The 20,717-nt window shown below is 38.9% G+C and overlaps 1 protein-coding gene across 1 annotated transcript in view; it reads right to left on the bottom strand.

Annotated features, from left to right (window-relative positions):
• FAM13C (family with sequence similarity 13 member C) overlaps positions 1–20,717 on the bottom strand; it is a 133,395-nt gene that overhangs the window by 102,026 nt on the left and 10,652 nt on the right. The window lies entirely within an intron of this gene.

Genomic DNA, 20,717 nt, shown 5'->3' with positions numbered 1-20,717 from the left:
GTTAACTCAAGCCTCAAACAACCTTACAATAATTACCATAAAAATGGAAAACTTCTGAGTTAGACCCCAAGTCAGGCAAATACTTATGCATGTGCTTAACTTTAAGAAATTAAATATGCTAAGTACTTGCTAAGTAGGCTGGCAAGCACTGAACTGACTTGTTAAATAAAGCAAGACCTAAATCTTACGCACAGGCACGCACACACACACAGAGCAGTCAGTGCTTGCCAAGAGGAATTTCATGCATAGCACTGAACTACACGATTTCCATTCATTTACATTATTAATATTAATAATTCTCAGGTGAAAAAGAAGGTGATGAGTTCAACAGCTTTTAGATATAGCTCTTTAGTATGTGAGAATGCCAACCTGCAAGCCTAAGCCTTTTCACTTTCCTTCTTTGCTCTCGTCCCCTAATACATGCACACGGTTTCCAGTTTCACTATAAATTTCCCTGACTGCAAATAAGGATTTGCAGTTTTTTACTCTTGATCCCCAAAAGCACTGGTTCTCACTTTTCAGCACTGCAGTGTGCTGGATTTACCAACCCATATACCTGTCTGAACATTGCAGACGCTCCAGGACAAGGGAAACTACTGCTGGGCAGATGGTTAAGAGCTCTTGAGATCTCTTTTATCCTGAATTATTCTACAATCCTAAGTCAATCAGTTCCCATAACTCTGTGGCTGCAGTACTTGCTCACGATGGGAAGGCTAGGTTCAATTCCCTCGTCTCCCCAGGAGCGTACCCTGAGCACTGCAAACTCCAGTGGGTGAGTGCATTTCATCCCACCCGATGCAGCTGCCTTATTTTATTCTGGCCTTGCTCCAATATTTTGTTAAACATCTGGGGACTGAACCTTAGTGTCCCTTTTCCCCTGCAGTGACTTCAGTTCCCCTCGGTTAAAGAGTCAGCATTATTTTTGTTCAAACGCCCTCGAGGATATTCAGCTTTTAATTATTGCATGGTCTTCACTGGAACCTTTTCAACATCAGGTACTAAGTGTTTTCTTCCTGAACTTTACAACATGAGCAAAGAAAATAAACTCTTTTTAGAAGTGGCACAGCTATGTACAATACATAGCGCACACAGCTTCATTGCCTACTTCACTGTACCTTAAACATACATAACTGTTTTTCAATTGCACATGGATTTCTGCATAAGAACAAGGATTTCTCCAGGGATCTCTGCAGTTAGTTAGTGTAAGAAATTGCTCTAATTAACAACTCTTTCAACAATTTAAAAATGCATCCCTTGCAGCCAAGGAGCCTGGAGCCACAGAAAAGTAAAACAGGCCTGCAAAATAAATAACACTGTGTATCTGACAAAGGCACACAAACACACTGATTTTTTTTTTCCCATTTTAGAGTTAGGCTTTGGCTCTAGATTTTTGGATTTCTTCCACTAATAGCTAAACCACGGTATGCTGGTTTACAAAGCTATTGCATCTGACCAAGTTGCTGTTTGAGTGGAGGGTAAAACATGCCCAAGAGAAGCCATTGTTTGACAGTACCTTAGGCTATTTTAAGTAAAACCTGAAATGCAAAAGCTTAATTTCAATCAGTACACTAAGGCAAAACATAATCAAAATTTCACATTTTCTGTAACTACAAGTTTCCTAATACAAGTGAAATTTCCAAGCTCCTTTGAAAACATAAGTCACTAAATAAGTGCTAGAGGGTGATTATTCATCTTGAAGGTTCTGTAGTAGTGACTTTACCTACCCATGTCCAATCACAAAGAAAGAAATATTAAAAGGTATCAGAAGTTCGGAGTTCTAACTTTGAAGAAGTACAGAGGGGTCTACTGTAAATTAAAGGGTCTCTGTTCAGCAGTTCTGTGCGTTTTCCACCACTGGCCTTATATAGAAGTGTTCTTCATCCATGCACCTTGCCTCAAGAAGCAGCTCCCTTTTCTGACGGCGCAGCAGAAGGGCAGCAGAGAACATGCTACTCCTTTGAATTTTGCCACTGAGGACATATTTCTCCAAAACTTACTAATACAAAAAACCTAACAGGTAGTTCCAAACTCATCCTCTCCAGTAGCAGGAATATTTAAAGATAAGGCAACACTTTTCAAAAACACATACCCTTATAACCCATCATCTTCCCCATGGTGTTTTGGACACAACACCTTGAATTCGTTCTGCTAAATTTTGCTATGACAAATATTTTTCTGTCTTCCTATTAAAAGAAAGAATCATAAGAACAGTGTTGGGAGAGAAGATAAAATGCAAAGAAAGGTTGCACACATCACTGAATACAGTGTCTCAAAATTCACAGGAGAATGAGCTGCTGTGAGCAAACCTGTGTGATAATTTATTAAAACGAAACTTCTGAGACACCACCTGCTACAGGGAGAAAACAATATGGGCTTCTTATAGGTACAGTAAACCCGAGTCAATATCTGGCATTGCTTGATTCATCTGCTGTCCAGCCATCTTGACACTTCCAAGAACAAGGAGCTAGAAATTGCATTCAAAATAGAAACAGAACTCAATAATATTCATTTACATATTTTAAAACATATGCACCCTCTCCAAGTATGTAATATACAAGAATCACTATCAACTTCAGATTCCTTTTTCTTTGATTGAAATTATACTGTCATGCCCAGTAATATCATTATGGATATTTAGTTTTAGTACTCACTCTCAAAACTATTTCATTATTGTGTTTGATAGTCATTTAATAATCCGAGGTCACATAACCTCAAGGATGTACTAAATAAATCAGCCATGCTAATAATACCTGCTTCACCAACAAGATTTTTTTGAAATGAATTATTTTAGTCGGTTACAACTGCAACCTGTATACTTTACTCCTGCAATATTCTCTCTGCATTTTAATCTGGATGCAATATCAGTGTGTCATTTGCTATTGACAATTCACGTTTTTAATAGAACCTAGATTTTGAGCAGTTACTGTTCAAGCTGGCCTGGAAGTCAGCTTACTACCTATCTCAAATTTCAAGTGACACATTGCCTCACAGGGCACAATTGTTTTGGCACACTGCATGCAAGATAGACAAATATTTTGAAGACGCAGGCGTTCTAGCACTTCCTTTTTAGCTTCTTTTTAAAAGTTCTTGCTTATATCTCACCTATAAGCTTCAGAACTGATTTGTCTTACTGTGCTCATTAGCACGATGTAACTGACTTTTTGGGGGCAAGGAGCAGAAAGAAGATATATTTCATTACTAGTCTGGTTTTTGTGAACCAGAAACATGGGCACCTGCAATGGGGTGGGGACTGATTTGTTTTTGAACACCATAAACCAAACTCTAATTTGGGAAGTTTGTAACTAAGTGAAACATTATGCCTGTTGGCAATAATGTAGTGTAGCCTAGTTTGGGAAAGAAACATAGAAATGCTTTGGAAATAAATTTTATTGCTTTAAAAACAAACAAAAAAACCCACACCAGTATTTGGGAGCGGACACCACGTACAAAAAAGAGTCTGGGATAGGAGCATGCTCCAACCCCACAAATTTTGCAAGGCATTACAATGTCTGTCAACTTCTCTACCTTTGAGAAACTCAAACTACTACTGGAAAAAAAAAAAAAAAATCCAAGAAAAGTCCTCTCTGCTCTCCTTCATATGCCACAGTTAGTTACCAGAACGACACAGGAGCCTGCCAGTGTTGTCCATGCAGGCCAGCAATGCTGCCAAAGTTCCTTCATTAAATAAAAGCAGTTTTAATGTGCTGGGCATTTTAAACACCATCTTCATCACTAGACTTCAACTGCACAGATGCATATACATCTCCCTCCCCAGCTTTTAGTTCCTTACGTTATTTCCACGGTCAAACATTGCATCCCACAGTGCTCGGGCAACATGGTAGCTGTTGTGAGCGCAGTGCCAGGCCAGCAGCTTACAGAGCAAGTTGTCTCAGCAGACTGGCAATCAATATCAAGGGATATTGACACTTCCCAGCACACTTGATCTACTTGGTGGTGAAAAAGAGGAGCAAAAAGGGAGCATGGCTGAAGTTAGCTACCAAGAAGCATATAAATTCAAATTTTGCAGTTACTCTTGTAACTTCTTTCACTAGCAATGGAGAGAGACTATTTCTTTTCCTGCAAAAATCAAAGACTACACCCTTCTGCACAATGCCCTCTTGGAACACATACCATTGTCCAGCAGGTAAGAGAAAATCAGAATTACGTTCACAGCTATTTGTTACTATTTAAGTTAAATAACAGAGAGGGCAGACGAGAGTCAGTCCCAGATGGTGGCATGTAGGGAAAACCATACTGCTACATTAAAGATGTGATTTTAATTAACTTCTAGCTGAATGATTATAATTAAAGATTTTACCACAGGTGTTCTTTGAATAATTACCTTCTATTTCCTTGCGTAGTACACATTCCTAAGAAACCGGACTCAAGATTGTTTCTTAATTTAAATACCTCCTCAATTATTTTTAAAATTTATTGTTTTTTAATTGTTTTATTATTGAGATCATCTTTGTGCTCTTTTGGCCCTTTTCAGATTCCTATAAGCTTTTACAACACCTCAGAAATGTCTTTCAGGTGGCCAGGTGCAACTCTGAGTAGCTAACAAAATATAGGTTGCATTTTATTATGTTTAGATCTGGGAAAACCAGTTCATACAGAGAGTTAGAAATTTACTTTTGGAGCTGGGAATAAATGGCTCTTTTTTGTCACTGGTGCTGCACATGTGCTACTAATTTCCTTCAGTTTTGTTCTGGAGATTGATATCTCTTACTGTTGCATTTGTATATAGTCAACATTGTTGCACATCAACTGTGACAATGTATACTGAATACAAAAGATTGAGTAGCCATCCTGACTTTTCTTCCACAAGACTAATTGTGCATTAATGCACAATAATGCATTAAGTAGTGATTCCTTGGTTTCCTATTAATATTTACGCTGATAATATAACAATATATTGTGAACTGGCAATTAGAAAACGTAGGCCAAGAGAAAGAGGCTCCTGCTTCATCTGTGCTGCAAAGATACACCGCATCACATTTTTCCCAGGAGTTTGAAATACATAGTTCATAATTTTATTAAAACAGAAAGACAGAGGACTGAAGATAGGATTTCAAGAGGGAGAAGAAAAATGCACACAGAATGATTTAAGGCAGAGAGTCCTGCCCTCTCTTGTATTAGTTCCTGCCAGATCTGCAGCAGCTTTTAGTATGCAAGATTACATTCTGAAACTCTTATCTTCCAGTCTAGAGAAAACAAACAACAATACCCCAAGAATAAACAGGATCATTCATCTTTTCCTGATGTTTATCTCTGATGATGTTATCTTTATACTGAAATAATAATTCAGCCAGAGTCAGTCTTAAGAAACTGAGGAGACTTTTGAAGTAGCACCTCTTGAGACAAAGCAACAGCATCAAATGTCATATACGCCGGTTTCAGTTTAATAGATGGGAGCTAAGGTGCTAATATCCCATTCACAGAGCTATCAGTGTTCAGTCCAGCTAAGCAGCTGTTAGAGTGGGGAGCTCTCTTCCCTCCTTCATCGGTGTACATCAGGGAAGTATTAGGTAGATGGATGCATGAGGGCGTGGGCTCATCTACACATGACACAGTAGTGGAGATACTGACCTTCCAGCCACAAGTTCTCATTTAATGCACTCATTCAATATAAGCATACAAGAAAAAATTTAAAGAGCATTGTAAAAGTTATCACTTTGTAGATCTAATACCATCTAATGCCTCCATTACAGCCTTCTCCAAAAAGCCCCCAAAAAGGTAGTCTATATACGACCATATACAACAATTCAGCTGCTCCTATGGCTACTTTTATAAAAATTTGATAGCAACTGATGCTAGAAATCCAATTATTGCTGAGTGAGTCACCTCAGTTACCTTATGTCTTTTGGTTCTGTCTTTTTGTTTTAAGAACGCTGACAGACAGAAATTGAGAAAGAACATTTTCATTCTGTCAATATTTGGAAGTAAATAAAGAAAAGCGAATTTTTCTGTGAGTCCCCATTTGGGCCTCAAACTCTTTCATTAGACCCTCTCCCCAAAATTAAGTATCTGGCTGTAACTACATAAAAATTAAGCCTTCTTTGAAATAAACTTTGGGATTTCTGTGGGTCAGCTTTCAAAGACAGGCAGAAACATTCAGTGTCTATTTATTTAAACTCCTGTCCAGAATAAGACCTTGTTACTGTTGGCTCTTACTAAGCAAGCCTAGAGCATAAAGTAGTTTTTGCCAAGACATACTGAGATTCTTCCTTGTAGAGTAATTCTCAAGCTTCTGACTGTCTTGTTCCCACAGTGCTTCATTAGCTGAAGAACTGAATAAAATGGATTCTGCTTATGTAAAAGAACAGATATTAATAGAGTCCACGCTCATTTCTGTTGTGTGCTGTGCAAGGACTTACAAAATGACCGATTTAGTTAGCAGAAGGGTTTCACCCATGTATTAAGTGGCCGCTGAGGTGAGCAGGATTAAGACAGAAAGTAGAAATGTCACTGGGGATTGAATTTGGAGGCGCAAGTGGGGGTAAAGAGGCAGAAATCACATTAAGAGTAATTCCTAGGTCTGTATTTCAAGAATTTTAAAAGTTTAGCCCTACAGAGCCTATTTTCCACCCACATTTTATCAATGTTATCTTCCAGCTCACTCAGCGTGTGCTATAGGAGCCTGCATTTAGTGCACCAAACAAAAATAGTGACACAGAACTCCAGAGCAGATCTGCTGAATGGCCTGTCTCTACATGTGCACCCTGTTCTCAGTGGGGATATTTGCCCGGGATATGTAGGAACCATTTCAGCAGTACCCCTGCTTATCCAAAACTCTCTTTACGGTCAAGTTTCACTCCACCTTTTCTTTGTTTATACTGAGAAACACGGGAAGGAGAAGAAACCAAAGCTTAAAGTCAATTACAAGGTTTAATCTTTCCGCTATCCACTAAGCAACCTGGCTCAAATCTCTCCCTGACTTCTGCCAGCAGCTTGCATGGTTTATCTTCCCTGATCCCAGAAACAGTAAGGCTTCCATCACAAACATCCCGGAGTAGCATTACATCTGGTCAGATAAACAAGGGAGATCACAAAGGTTGTGAAGTAGAAGCATCCCTACTTTTTGCCCACCTCTGGATAGTCTACAAGAGCTGGTTGTGAGTCAGTTTTCTCCCACAGGATGGGGAAGGGAAGGAAGGATGAACAATAGGTACTTGAAGACAGGTTTTGGCAAGGCATGAGAAGCAAAGTGCAGTGGTAAGTGCCCCTCTGCAACGAAGTGCTGCACACCCTAACCAGAACTGCCTGAGCTAATGTGACCCCGGAGGTACACTAAACATCCAGCCACCTATACTCTAAAGATGCTATGTGTCCTTAGGAACAGCCTACTCTCAGCATACCTTCAGCTATAGGAACACCCTATAACCACTGCAAACTACAGAAATCATAAGAAATTATGGCTTGTGAAAAAAAGCTTTTGCAATACGTTCTACAGCAGAGTAAAACAACCTGCTGTTGGCACTTTTCAGACTTTTAATGAGTCTTTTCTCTTTACTACAATTGCTAGCAACAGTGGAAAACCAGTGTCAAGGCTTCCACACTGGGCTGTCTAGCTGATAGGCAAGGTCTTTGTTCTGAATGCCTACAGAGACATTGCAAGGAGTGCTTTCTGTAGCTGAAGTGCTGTCACTGCCTGGAAAACAGTTCTTGCAGACAGACAACTTGGAGACATGGCAACTCTCTAGCTTCTCAAGAATGATGAGGAGCCAACAAATAATACTTACTTTACATTCAAATCCAAATTAATCCCATCCCAAAGTAAGTGTTTTTAGAACATTTGAGGAAGGTCTCCAGCACACACAGATTTTCAGAATATATGTTGACATTCTGTAGGGCAATCCAGGAAACGTAACCTGAGCCAGACCTGGCAGGGAAATCCAGCTCTCTAACACGTGCGTTTTACAGAGAAGCTAAAAAGGAAGGCTGAGATGTTGTGGAAGAGATTTAAGTTCTGAGTCAGGAAGGGCACTGTTTTGTGGCAAGAAGTATAAAATAGCTAATGAAAAAGAATATGAGAAAAAAAAAGAGAGTTAAAATGAGTGCTGCAAAACTGCCTAAATTAGTTCAGATTAATCCTGACAATACTGTAATAATTTATTCCTTTCCTAATTGATCTTTTTTATTGAAAGAACTAAAAAAGAACAAAAATTTCCACACAAATTCACAGAGAGATATTAGCAGTAAGGCTGAGGCCAGAAAAGCTACCTTGGCTTACTTGACAATTACAAAGATTTTCATGGGGGACCATCAATACATAATTCAAGCAACGTAGCACGTACAGAGAATGACAAAGCCTGAAAAAAATTGTGAATCACGTGAAAGACATTAGCACAAAAGGTCAGATTTTAAAGGATACTTAAAAAGTTTAAAAGTTGTAGTGGATATATTTAAGCTGTCTTTAGATATTCAGCATCTAAAAGCACTATTTAATGTGCATGAACATTTTTAAGCACCATATTAGTGAAATTCTCACTTTGCCACATTTCTCAGCATCAGCATGACTTTGTCCATTCACCACTAGTGGGGTGTCTCTAATGTTCTGAATGAGGATAGAACTCCATCTTTGGGCTAGCATTAACACAAGTACGGAAACTTCCCAGGTCTAACAGCAACAGTGCACAAAAGGTGTCTGTGCTACTCTTACCCATCTCTTACCTACTAAGCACAAGCAAAGCAGAGCCGAGACAGAGGGCTTAACAAGAGCTGGAAATACATACACACTGCTTGCTCTCTTCCTCTGTTGTGATACATTCTCCCTCCTCTTTTTGCACAAGAAGAGAACTGTGGGGATTGCTTTTTTTATTATGAAGTTTTGGACTTACATCCATTGAACACAGGCAAGTGATGTTAACCACTGGTTCCCAATGTTCATCCCCACTGAGAACAGAGCAGCATCAGCAAGAACAGTGTATTTGCACTGACAGCATCATCGTGCTGAGAACTGAGTGGGAAAGCAGATCTCTGAGATTTGGTTGTTGAATGAGATAGGTTTTCAGTCTAGTTTTGATGAGAAATTCCATCAAAGATATAATAAATTCTTCCCAGAAAAGCCTTATCAAACCTTGCATACAGCTATATTCAATTTCTACCTTGATGAATTGATATTTCCCACCTAAAAGCAGGGTTAGCTGAAAAACTGCCTATCTTTGACCCACGCTGGTCAAGCAAAAGTCATGTGGTAAAGAGCACTGAGTCAGCACAAGCTTACCAGAGCTATTGAGATAGCAGGTATGCACTGTCCTGTCTGCCTTCACAGAGGTGAAGAAGTCTCAGAAAAACTTCAGCAGAACTAAGGTAGTTCAAGAATAATTTGACTTCTCTAAGGAAAAAAACAAAAACAAAAACAAAAACAAAAAAAAAAACAAAAAACAAAAACAAAAAACAAAAAAGTCCCTAAGGCTAATGACTCTTGCAGCTACTCTCACAGCATCAAAGAATGGAAAAAATCAAATATAGTGGCAGCAGGGAGAAACCATCCCTGTGGTATCACTACATGTTACAGAAGAGTTTAACCAGCTAGTAAAGGAAAATTTGAAAAGGGGTATGGAAACATAATATTAAAAAATGCATACATCATATTGAACCATTAATTCAACTCATTCTGCAATGTTCTCGCGTCTGCCAATGCTGCAGTTAATACAGAGCGTATGAAACTCAGAATGCAATTAAGTCTTGGAGGAAGCACAGTCGGAGGCTGTGGCAGTTTCTATAGCAACCTGAAAGGCTCAAGACTAGTAATGGCAGATTAACTTAAAGGCAAGATAAGTACATAAATATCGGTCTCATTTACCATTTTCTCTGCTTCCAAATGGGCAATGTATTTTTGATTTAAACAACACAGAAATGCAGTCAGATGTCTTACTTGTTATTAACTAGAGCAAAAATGTCCTTTAAAAACATCCTGTTAAAAAAAACCTGACGATTTCAGAATTGGGGAATTATCCAAACTTCACTAATTAATTCAATCAGAATGGAAAGCACTGAACTCGAATGCTGCCAGAAGATTAGAATGAGGCTTCAAGACAGGGAACATGACAGTCATAATAAGAGTTTGCTGATGTCAATGCACTGTATGCTTATGAACAAATCCTCTTGATGTATTTTTCTGGATTACGCTTCAGATCAGGTTTTAAGTCTTCAAAATGGCGAGGGCAAGATAAGTGCTTACAAATGTTCTTCCTTACAGACCATTTTTTGGTCCTTTATTTTAATACTCTCTTTAGTAAGAAAGACAATATTGAGGAAACCTCATACAATATTTTTCCTGGCATTTAAGAGCTTTTATTCAAAGGTTCAGTTGAGACTGCAGTCACCCTTTTGAACTCCTGTCCACTTTATACAAACAAAAATAAGTAGGTGAAAGACTCGCTGGCTGCATCCCTAGTGCAGCTAGTTGTTCTGAACTTGTTTTGCTCCATCATTTAAAAACAATTGATAAATGCATAAGACATTTGGGAACCTCTACGTATCTGGGAAACAAACATGTAGTGACAACACTACCACACGTACTGAAAGCAGTTCCATTTGCTAAATAGCTAGTCCAAACTAATTTACCCTGCTTTATCCAGCCTGCTGAGTAATGCAGAACTAGCAGTAGCACCTCTGCACAGCACTGGGTTGTTCTGCAGAGTATCACTTAGCATCAGACTAAAGAAAAAAAAATAGCACTACCCATGCTTTGCTACTAATTGGTGAATTAACCAAGTGCATGGTTAATTCACAATGTGTTCCAAGGATTACCATGGAATACCTGCCTCAGATAACAAATCTTTTGGGCTAACTTTTGGGCTAAATCAATCATGCCTTCAAACCCTCACGTGGTTTTACTTGCATGGTGAGCTTTTTTGGTTGGAATTTGTTGACTTCTTGCCTATTCAAGGACAAAATGCAGATACCTTGTGAAAAATCTCAATAAGTCACTGTTATGTAATTCAAAATCTTTGTTCCAGTTCGCTGAAGATATTCCACCCTGCTACGATAATATCTAAGCACCACCTAGAGTAATAAGACTGGCATAGCATTATTCACGATGAAACACGTTCTCCGCCTCTGCTATGGTGGGAGGTTGCCTGTTGTACGTGTGAAGCACAAGAAAACAATAAGCTGATATTTTTTGTCAAAAGCATACTACATTTTCTGCTATAAGTAAAATATTTCATCTTGTAAAAATGCCTTGAAAGTACTCTGGTTGAGGAATGGTTTTCTCTCCTCCACAAGATCATTCCAATGTCAAAAGTAGACCCAGGGGCCTCCACAACATCAGCTACACAAATCAGAGCAGAAGTGATACAGGAACAACCATTTTAGTGGAATAGTTGGGCACTGATCCATTGAGGGCTTCTAACATTTAGGCTAAGGCCTTCCATCTCTACCCAAAGGACAACTGACAGCCAATGAAGAACAAGACATACACTAGGATTTTCTCCAACATTTTCCCCTCCTAGGAAAAAAACCCTCTGCAGCTCTTGTTGCAGCGCAAGGCTGAGATGCGTTGAGGTAGGGGAGAAACCTTGCCATCCCTCTTCACAATAAGCAATTTACATCACCTCCATTAGTACAATACCTAATTTATAACAAGAAGGGTGACTACTTCTTGCTTTAGTGTCATATTAGACAAAGAGTCAATAGTTTAACAGGTGTTAACTGTGTCGGAATAGTGAAAATTTCCTCATTTGGTTTTAATTTAACAAGAAAGAAGAAATAGAAATAAACTCTTTAATGCCAAGTGTTTGTTCTACTTTGTAACAGCAAAAGTTTCAAATAGTATATAACACACTTTCACTTCCAAGAAAAAAAAGTTGGTAGAAGGAAAAGGGAAAAGGAAAAAGGATATACCTGAAGACCTTGTAGCAGTTTCCAGGATTAATATTTTGTTCTGAGTGGAAGAGCTGCAACAGGGTGAGATGAGGACTCCACTCTCAACTTCTTCATTGAAGTGATTTGTAAATTGATACTAAAGAATTAATTTATCCTGCTATTTCCCACTATTAATTTTTTTCTCCCTTTAAACTAATTGAAAAGCCACAGTTGAAGACCATACAGGGACAGCAGCAGCCCTTCAACTCCACAGCTGATTAAAAAAAGAAATCCCATGCTATATTAAAGTTTAAAAGAAGGGAACAATACATATTGTAGAATCTCTTCAGTGGGAAGAAGCTGAAGAGATCCATCATTCCCCTCAGTACTCTTAAAAACTGACCTGTCCTTTAATTGAAGTTACCACATTCCACTTTGAAGAGTTTATTTTCCTTTTCTAGAGTGTCTGTTGCAGTGCCAAGCTGCTCAGGAGAGACAGCTTAATAAGAATATAAAAACTGCTGCCCTCCTCTTCTGCACATAAAGGTTTTTTTTTTTTTTTTGCCTTGATTTTGACTCGATATCAACTTCTCTCCTTTAAAGAAATAAAGTAGGCTTCACTGGAGGAAAATGCAGCAACCACATTTAGAAATATGTACTCAGGTATTAACAAAAGGTTTACAAAGAGAAATCAGAGCAAATCTTTTCTTTGCAAAGTTGTTTGGGTTTTGGTTTGTTTGTTTGTTTTTTTTAAATCATGGTTTAGGAGATGCCTAAGCACAATTTTCAGAAACAGCGTGTCCATGAATATAAAGCATACGAATGAATTAATCTCTTTGTTTTGCTACAGACTGTAGAAAAACAGACTTCATAAAAAATGATGGTTACATAGATCTGGATTTGCTATAGATATTGTAACTAAATCGACTTTGTAAGTTATGACATTTACATGGATCTGGATTTAGATTTCATCTACTTATGGCCTCTCTGGTCAGAAAGTACAATGATTTTGTTGCCATGTGAATACAGGGGATAAGGAATGCTGGAAAAATAGTCAACATTGTTTGCTGCTGCTAATAAATAACTCATGCTTCAGGCAGATCCAGAAATTTTGGTTTAGTTGACAAATTTACCTGCAACTAGAAAGTTGCTAGAGGCATCTTTATTTTACAACTTGAAAAAACAAAAGTCTATTCTCTTTGTAACATACAAGTTAATAAGGGCAGGTGACAAGGCAGGCATGCACAGCTCATTGATTATCTAGAATACAGCAGCTTGCTGGTCTGTCAACAGCAGTTTTCACAAGTTGCTTAAGTTTCTTACATGAACTGTGCTTATTGGTCACAAAGGGTAATTAAGTAGATACAGCTCTTCTGTACTGTTCTATAGGCCCATTTAATATTAATTCTGAACACAGTTTATCTCCCTCTTCTGCCACTCCCCATTCCAGCCACATTTTGGTTAAGCATGGAAAGCATTATAGAATATAAATGGTTGGCAAAATAGCTAGGAATTTGGTTAGACTAAACATCAACAACATGAAAGCAAGAGTTAGAAGAAAAGCAGCAGATCAGATATTTAATAAAGGAAACATTCCATTCATCCATCATTCCCTGCAATTTAGCAGTAGATTGCTTACTATACTTTCCTAGTGAAAAATATGCAAAAGACAGATTTTTAGAGGTACTGTATGGTTTTCAGTTCCAGTGTGCTTCATATATCTAAATTCAACTCACTGTTTATTATTGCTTCATGGTCCTCTTGTATTGACTGATGAAAAGACTCTGAAACTCAAAGCTGTCCATGTGACTCCCAGAGAGTTTGAAAATAAAATTAGAAAGGAAAGAACTAAAATAATATCAGGCAAAGAATTATAAATCGTCATTTCTTCACTTGATCACCACCACAACTCTACAAAAATACTAAAGCCATCACATAGACACTCTGGTAGACCAAAAAGTTTTTTGTTTTTGTTTTTTTCTTCCAAGGTAGTCACATTCAGCTTAATGTTTTGGGTGGGTGGGAAAAAAGACTATAAATAAAATACACAAAAATCCTAAAGCTACAGAGTATAGGATCTGTAAAAAGCTCCCTGCCATCTCCTGACCTTCTCTACTTACACCCACATACCCATCTTGTGCAGCCCTCCTTATGAAGCCTCTCCTTAGGAAACCTCTGATTCTTTCGGCCACCCCATGGGCAAGATGGAGGGCAGGTTGGTGTTAACCTGGGGATTTGGCAAACAGCTCCCCGCTCCGCCCAGCGCTCTGTGCATGGACACTGGTATGATGGTTCTCCCAAAGTAATTGAAAGCTGAGCCCCTGTGGCTGCTCTTGCGCGCAGACAGTGACTCCAACTCCTCCCAGGCAAACCTCCAGTCACATACTGGAAGCAATGTTGGATCAAACAGCAGAAGCCCCTCAAGTATTTCCTTGTCCTCCTAACAGCTTAGAGAAAAAGTCAGTCCTGATCAGCATCCTTGAATATGATCATCTCCAGGCACAGCTGACTACCTCACCACTCGGCAGAATAAACTAAGGCCCACACTATTATTTCTTTACTAGCCAGAATCCTTGTATGCACATCTGCAGTCCTCTGGAAATAGGGCAACATCTAATTAAAGCAGATGGTCAGTGAAAATTCAAAGGTCAGAATTAAGGTTGTTGACAGAACCTCAGCTTCAAGCATCCATCTAAAGTACCAGCCCCACAAGCCAAGCCATGCATCCAAAGCCAAACGGCAGATAATGCTTGTTTAAATTAAAACTGGTCTTTGAACTGACTGAAAATGCATTTGGAAAAAAGCACATATGGAGGAGTTGTATTTTCTCTTATTAAAACTTTCTGAAATATCATGGTTTTTCCATAATGCTCTTACAGGTTTTTTCCACTTGTTCCTCCCCAGTTTTTTCCACAAATCCATCTCTTTTTTCCTCTTCTATTTTTTTGAGCGGGGGAAAAAGCCATATCAGTAAATCAGGAATACTTGGACTAAACTTATCTAACCATGAACCCTGGGGAACAGGTGCAGCATGCAACTTTGCCATACCTTTCCTTTTGTTTCTCATGTTTTTGTCATCTCAACTGCATTTGTATTTCTATTACAGGCATATTTCATCCCTTTCCTTTTCCATTGCAAAATAAAAAGTACCCAGTACTTAGTTTCATAGTTCTGGAAACTATTTAGCAGAAATGCTGACTCACGAACATGCATTTCCTTTTTTACTTGAAGCAAAGACATTAAATACTGCAGATTGTGCTTTACAGCAAATCCCCAAATAAACTGGGAGAGCGCTAAACCGCTTTACGATATAACATGCTAATATGCTTTCAAGATTCAGCCAAGCCTCTCTGCATGCAAGTATGATAAGTGTTAGCCCTATTCTTCCCCAAATTCATGTTGTTTAAGTACTTCAGCACGTTTGCATCTTTGCTAGAATAGATTAAATAAGCTAAATAAAAAGGAAAAAAGCAGTCTAGGAATTGCTGAGGCAGGGGAGGCAGCTTGAGGGGAATCTGTGCCATCAGAATATTCCTATTAAATTCACTGTTGCATGGCTCTGCAACTAACTACAATTAAATGAAGTACAAATAACTACAGTTAAATGAAAAACAGTGTTTTCTTCTTTTGATTTTTTTTCTGACAGTGGAATTCTTTTCAGGTTTGTATTTTATTCTACATTTCTTCCCTGCTTTTCTGAAAACATTTCCAACTCCCATCCCTAACCCTGCATGAAATGAAGAGCCAGTTTAAAATAATGTCATTGGGCGGGGGGAAGACAAGTAAAATGACAAGTAAAAAGGCTGAAATATTTTGAGGCTTACATTGATTCTTACATATCACAAGCCTTTCAGTAAAAACACTTTTAATTTCCCAAGAGATTATTTTCCTATCAAAGACTTTACTTCTGATGATGCTTTTTCAAAAAGCCGTGATCATCAGAAAACAAATCAAATTGCTCATGTACACCAAAGGAAATTAATACAAAAGTGGTAAGAGATTTTATTGGTAGCCCTGCTGAGGTAAGGAAGGTTACATGAGCATAAAATAAAAAAGGCTTGCATTTCATAATAGTTTGGAGGTGAATTCATACCCTTCCTTCATGCCTCTCTGATATCAGTAATCATCTGAGGAAGGAACTGGCTGATGTTCTGATATGTTACAAAAATAGAAATATAATACCTAATTTTAAGATAGGTACTCTGAACATATTAAAGGGTTATGTTCAAAGCAAATAACAGCTCTGGAGTGCGAGAGAACAATGCTGACACCAAGTGGAAGAAAACGCTGCCACCTTCATCCTCTATTGCAACCTTGAGAAGTCTGAAAATCTCAGAGCCACAAGTCTTAGGTTTAGGTGTTGTGGTAAACTTTAAAAACATCAGAGGAAGATCACACAGATCCTCTGAAAGCAGAAATCTGTGTTATCCTAACATGTACACTAGCTGATTAATTATAATCCTCTCCCTTGCAGCATAGCTGATCTTAGTAAGCAAAGCTTCTGCTCTGAACACGTTAAGTATTCCTCTCCTTCACAAACTGGAGATAAAACTCCTTAATCTGCAATCAACATAAGTTCTGTGAGCCTGACTATGGTAGAGGCTTTTGAGGTGCTCTGTTCACAGCAAAACTGAAAACAGGCATTCACAGACTGAGAAGTAACAAAGACGAGTCTCTACTTAGCTGGTTGCTGTACAGCACACTGTCTTCAAAACATTTTTTCCCAAGCCAGAAAAGGTCTCTATCAGCAACCAGTTTTAGAGAGACCTTCCCCTCTCACACTATATAATTATTGAATGACAGACAGCGATCAGTGTAATCAGCTAGTGTGATTGCCTGAGCTCTGTTCTTGCATCACTGATTGCATTAAAGAATCACAGGATTTCTGTTTGACCAGCTTCCCTCTCCTGCGCTCAAGCTGCTTGCTACACTAAAGCACAGCCAATGGTGTGCTTCGTGTCACACACAGCAAACCTTGTCCTGCCAGTATTCTCTCCTAGTGCAGCCTTCCCAGCCAAAAAATTGAACTGTAAAAATCAACATATTGGAGGGAGGGGGAAGAGACAAAAATGGATAGTGGGAAAATCCACTAAGTCATAGAAAGAGGTTGAAGAGTGACAGCAGCATCCCAGCGTGCTCATACAGCAAGTCAAGGGAAACCCCCAGCAATGCTGGAGCAAACATTAAATCAGCAACATTCCCTCTGCACCCTGCAGTTTGCTAAAAATGGAGACCAGGCATGCTCGTTGTTTCCAAGTTACAGATCTCCAGTACAAAGAACAGCCTGCTGCAGATCACAGGCGCTGCACAGAAATAGCACCTCGCTCTCTCCATGCCCTGTGCCCTCCACCAGGCAGAAAGGCTCTGGCACTGAAGACCCAGAAGGACTAATGAGTACTCCAGCCACATCCACTTTGGTTAAGTCACACTTGCCTAGGCTACAGTGGTCTTTATCAAATCCTTATGCTACAGTCAGTAAAATATCCTGCACTGTTTATCCAGAAGAAAAGTAAAAAACATCCTTATTATTATCATTGCCCACAATTTTTGTGGAGATCCAGGACCTGCTTTGATCCTCGGTGTATTGCATTTTTTATCCAGTCTTCTGGTTTGGGCAGTACTCAAATGCAAAAGTTAAAACTTAATGTTTAATGAGTCCATGCTTTTGCTAAGTTTACAAAGGTTAGTGAAAACACTTTTTCTATGGAATGGGAAATGATATGAAGAAGTCTTTCTATAATGTAACAGCAATCCCTCAGAAACATTAAAAAATCTCCTGGCAGTTCACATGGTACACACAGAATTTGCTGTGTTTACATCTAAACTCAACTAAAATTTATCATTGCTAATCAAAGAACATTATTTTCTTTCATTTATGAAGACCTGTACCAGTTTAAACTTCAGAAAAATTGTTAAGAACCACAAATAGGAATTGGAACTATGTTTTCCTACCCAAGAAAAATTATTTTGACAAGGTAATTTAGTCTAACCTGGAAATTTCAGTTTACTAGATCAGGAGATAATGTCTGCTTGTTTGTTCCAAATGTTTTCAACTAATTCCGCAGGCATTGTCATGGGGTTAGCAAAGGCATACAGCAGTTAAATTACTGCTGTCCTCTAAATTGAGGACAGTCCACTTGGGAGACCGCAATTCTTTTTTATGGCAACTTCAGACAAGAGCGAGGGAAAACAATTTTTTTTCCCAAAACAGGGTTAATGCCAGAACTTCCACCTTCCGTTTGAACAAGGCTAAAAACCTGAGATTGACTAAACTCTCCAGGCCACAAAAGCCTTCCCAACAAAACCGTAATTTGAGTAAATAAAGTCTCCATTAAATATTCAGTTGCACTCTTCCGACCAACTCCAAACCACACTGCAGTTTCAGAAATTCACTCTGAGGTGTCTGTGGTCAACCTGCAGGTCCAGGATACCGTCCAGCTCCACATCCCCAGCCCCCTCAGATCCCTGCAATCCCTTTATAATGGGGTTCCATGATTGTAGGGAGTAGCTACATGGCATCCAATCAATAGGCAGTCCCTGCAGCCTTACTGGTATAAAGTGAAGCATACATAAAAGTACAAAGGAAGAAAAAAACCATAAGAAGTGAGACTCATTTCCTCTGGGTGTTGGCCTTTTCTTCTAATTCATCCCATGCTTTGACGGAGATACATGCAGTAGCTTGCACACACCCACAAAGTCATGCTTCCACAAAGCTTGCAAACATGCTTTGTTTGCAAGACAAAGGTAGTGTGCATAATTCAGGATGGATTTATCTATGACTTATGTACAAAAAGGAGATATGGAAAAAAACACTCTTGGACTAGATGCAAAAATATTCATAGTCAACTTTTATCTAGAACGTTAAGATTCAGAAACGGTGAGGGCAAGCAGCATGACAAATTGCTATTAGCAAGGTTTGGTACCTAATTTAATTGTGCTGTGGAAGTTTAGCTAATCTTGTACACCTCTAACACAGCTAGTGATATGCTTCAAGTTAAACACAGTTATCTAGAGAGGCCTCAGGTCAAAACAAACACCAAAGCGTCTAACTGCTTTTTAAAGAATGATTTAAGCCAAACAGGAAAAACAGTTTCGTACTAGTGCAGTTTGTGAGCTAGGACAGAAGGTTATAAGACAGCTTTATATGCTAATGAACTCTCAGGGGGGGAAATTAAGAAAAAAAAAATGCAGAACAACAAAAAAACCCCAAAGCACCCCAACAAAACTGGCAGGATTTTACAGCATTTCAACAATATTTTAAGAATAAAAAATGTACAACGTATGGCCAGGAAAAAGGAAAAAAGGATAAGCTAAAATACATAGTAACTTGGATATCTTTTAAACCACTACCCTTAGATGGAATAGGTGGCTGTGAAGAGTCCACTCTCCAGCCCAAGGTAAAGGTTTTGAACTGTTAGACTGCTGCCTTTCAATAACTTGCAAATTCTTCTCCCACTCTGTCAGTCTGAATCAGCCTGCAGACATAGAGTAAGCAGGGTGACTCCTGGCACTTCAAGATACTGAGAGCTCTGCTCAGGAACAGTCAATCTTGCCCCTCTCAGCCTACAAACAACACAACTGAAGGTTAAACCCACGTCAGCTGTATGACATGCCTGCCAGATTAGTATGGCTTTAATTTGCTAAAGCTCAATTAATTAGGGTAACATCTATAGTTGAAGTGGAAAACACACAAAAGGCGCCCCAACAAGAACAACAAAGTCACAGAAATTAAGTAGTCCAAATGGAAGTATCTGTGTAACTCCTTTAAGTTACTTGATGAGAAACAGCCAATAAAAGCAAGTTTCATTTCCAGGAAGCAACAAGGGATCCAAGCCAGGTTTGCCGTTTCACTTTTTGCTTGCTTTGCTGGAATCGGAACACGCACTTTTAATATGTTTAGTTTGTAAACCTAACTTTGATGTTTCTAGTCCTGTGGACTTTGAGCAATTGTTATATTATGAAAGATGAAGGGTACCTATCCAATGTGCTGGGTTTCCTGCCAGAAATTACAAAAACAAGATCAACCACAGAATACTGAATTCCCTTCTCACCCACAGATGGGATTTCTTTCATAAGCTTACCTCAGAGCAGGAGAGTGCCTCATGGCTATGCCTTGTCTGAGGTTTTATTAAAGAACTTGAAAGGAACTTTTCAGCAGAATTCCTTCCCACATCACCACAATCCCAGACAGACTGTGACATTCTGCAGAATTACAGGGAGTGAAGTTGCTTCTAAAACAAAAGCACTGCAATAGAAAACCAGGTTTCTTGGCTTCTCTAATACCTTTCCAATTTCCTTTAGCTGCTGACGTGCCTTCTAGCTTTGCAAGCAGAAGCAGATATAATAGGACAGGTAAAATTTTCATCTTGCGCGCTCATGTGAGTACAGGTTACAGGAATTCTCAAAGATGGTAGTGGGGACATCTCCAGAGATTAAGGGGAGCTGGAGGCGTAGGATCCAAGACTGTCTTTGTGTGAAACAATCCTAGTTCTAGATTTGGGGCCACGTCCTGTGACATAGCAGGAATATTTCAGAAACATCCTTGTATTTTGCCCTCTGTACCTATGGCTGTACAGGGTTCATTTTAAGAGGTTCCAAGGAGCATTAGAGTCTCAATATTCATTTTGAGATATATAATATCCCCTAAATACTGAATTTGACTTTGTATTAGAAGTCTACTAATTTTCCTTCACAGAGATACTTGGAGAAAGAAGTCAGGTAATTAAGGAGTCACAAACATGAGCAGCATGACCTACAGTTACATGCAATGCAAATCTCTCATAATCCTTCACCTGATATGGCACACTGCTATCGACCCAGTCATGAACCATAAGGATGTGTTGTAACCACAAAGTGCAGTATTTAGCTGTAGGTTTTGCTACATTTTCTTCATGTCATTTTCT

This window comes from Phalacrocorax carbo, chromosome 13, assembly GCF_963921805.1.
Source record: "Phalacrocorax carbo chromosome 13, bPhaCar2.1, whole genome shotgun sequence".
Taxonomy (NCBI): domain Eukaryota; kingdom Metazoa; phylum Chordata; class Aves; order Suliformes; family Phalacrocoracidae; genus Phalacrocorax; species Phalacrocorax carbo.
This window is presented reverse-complemented; position numbering and strand designations above follow the sequence as displayed.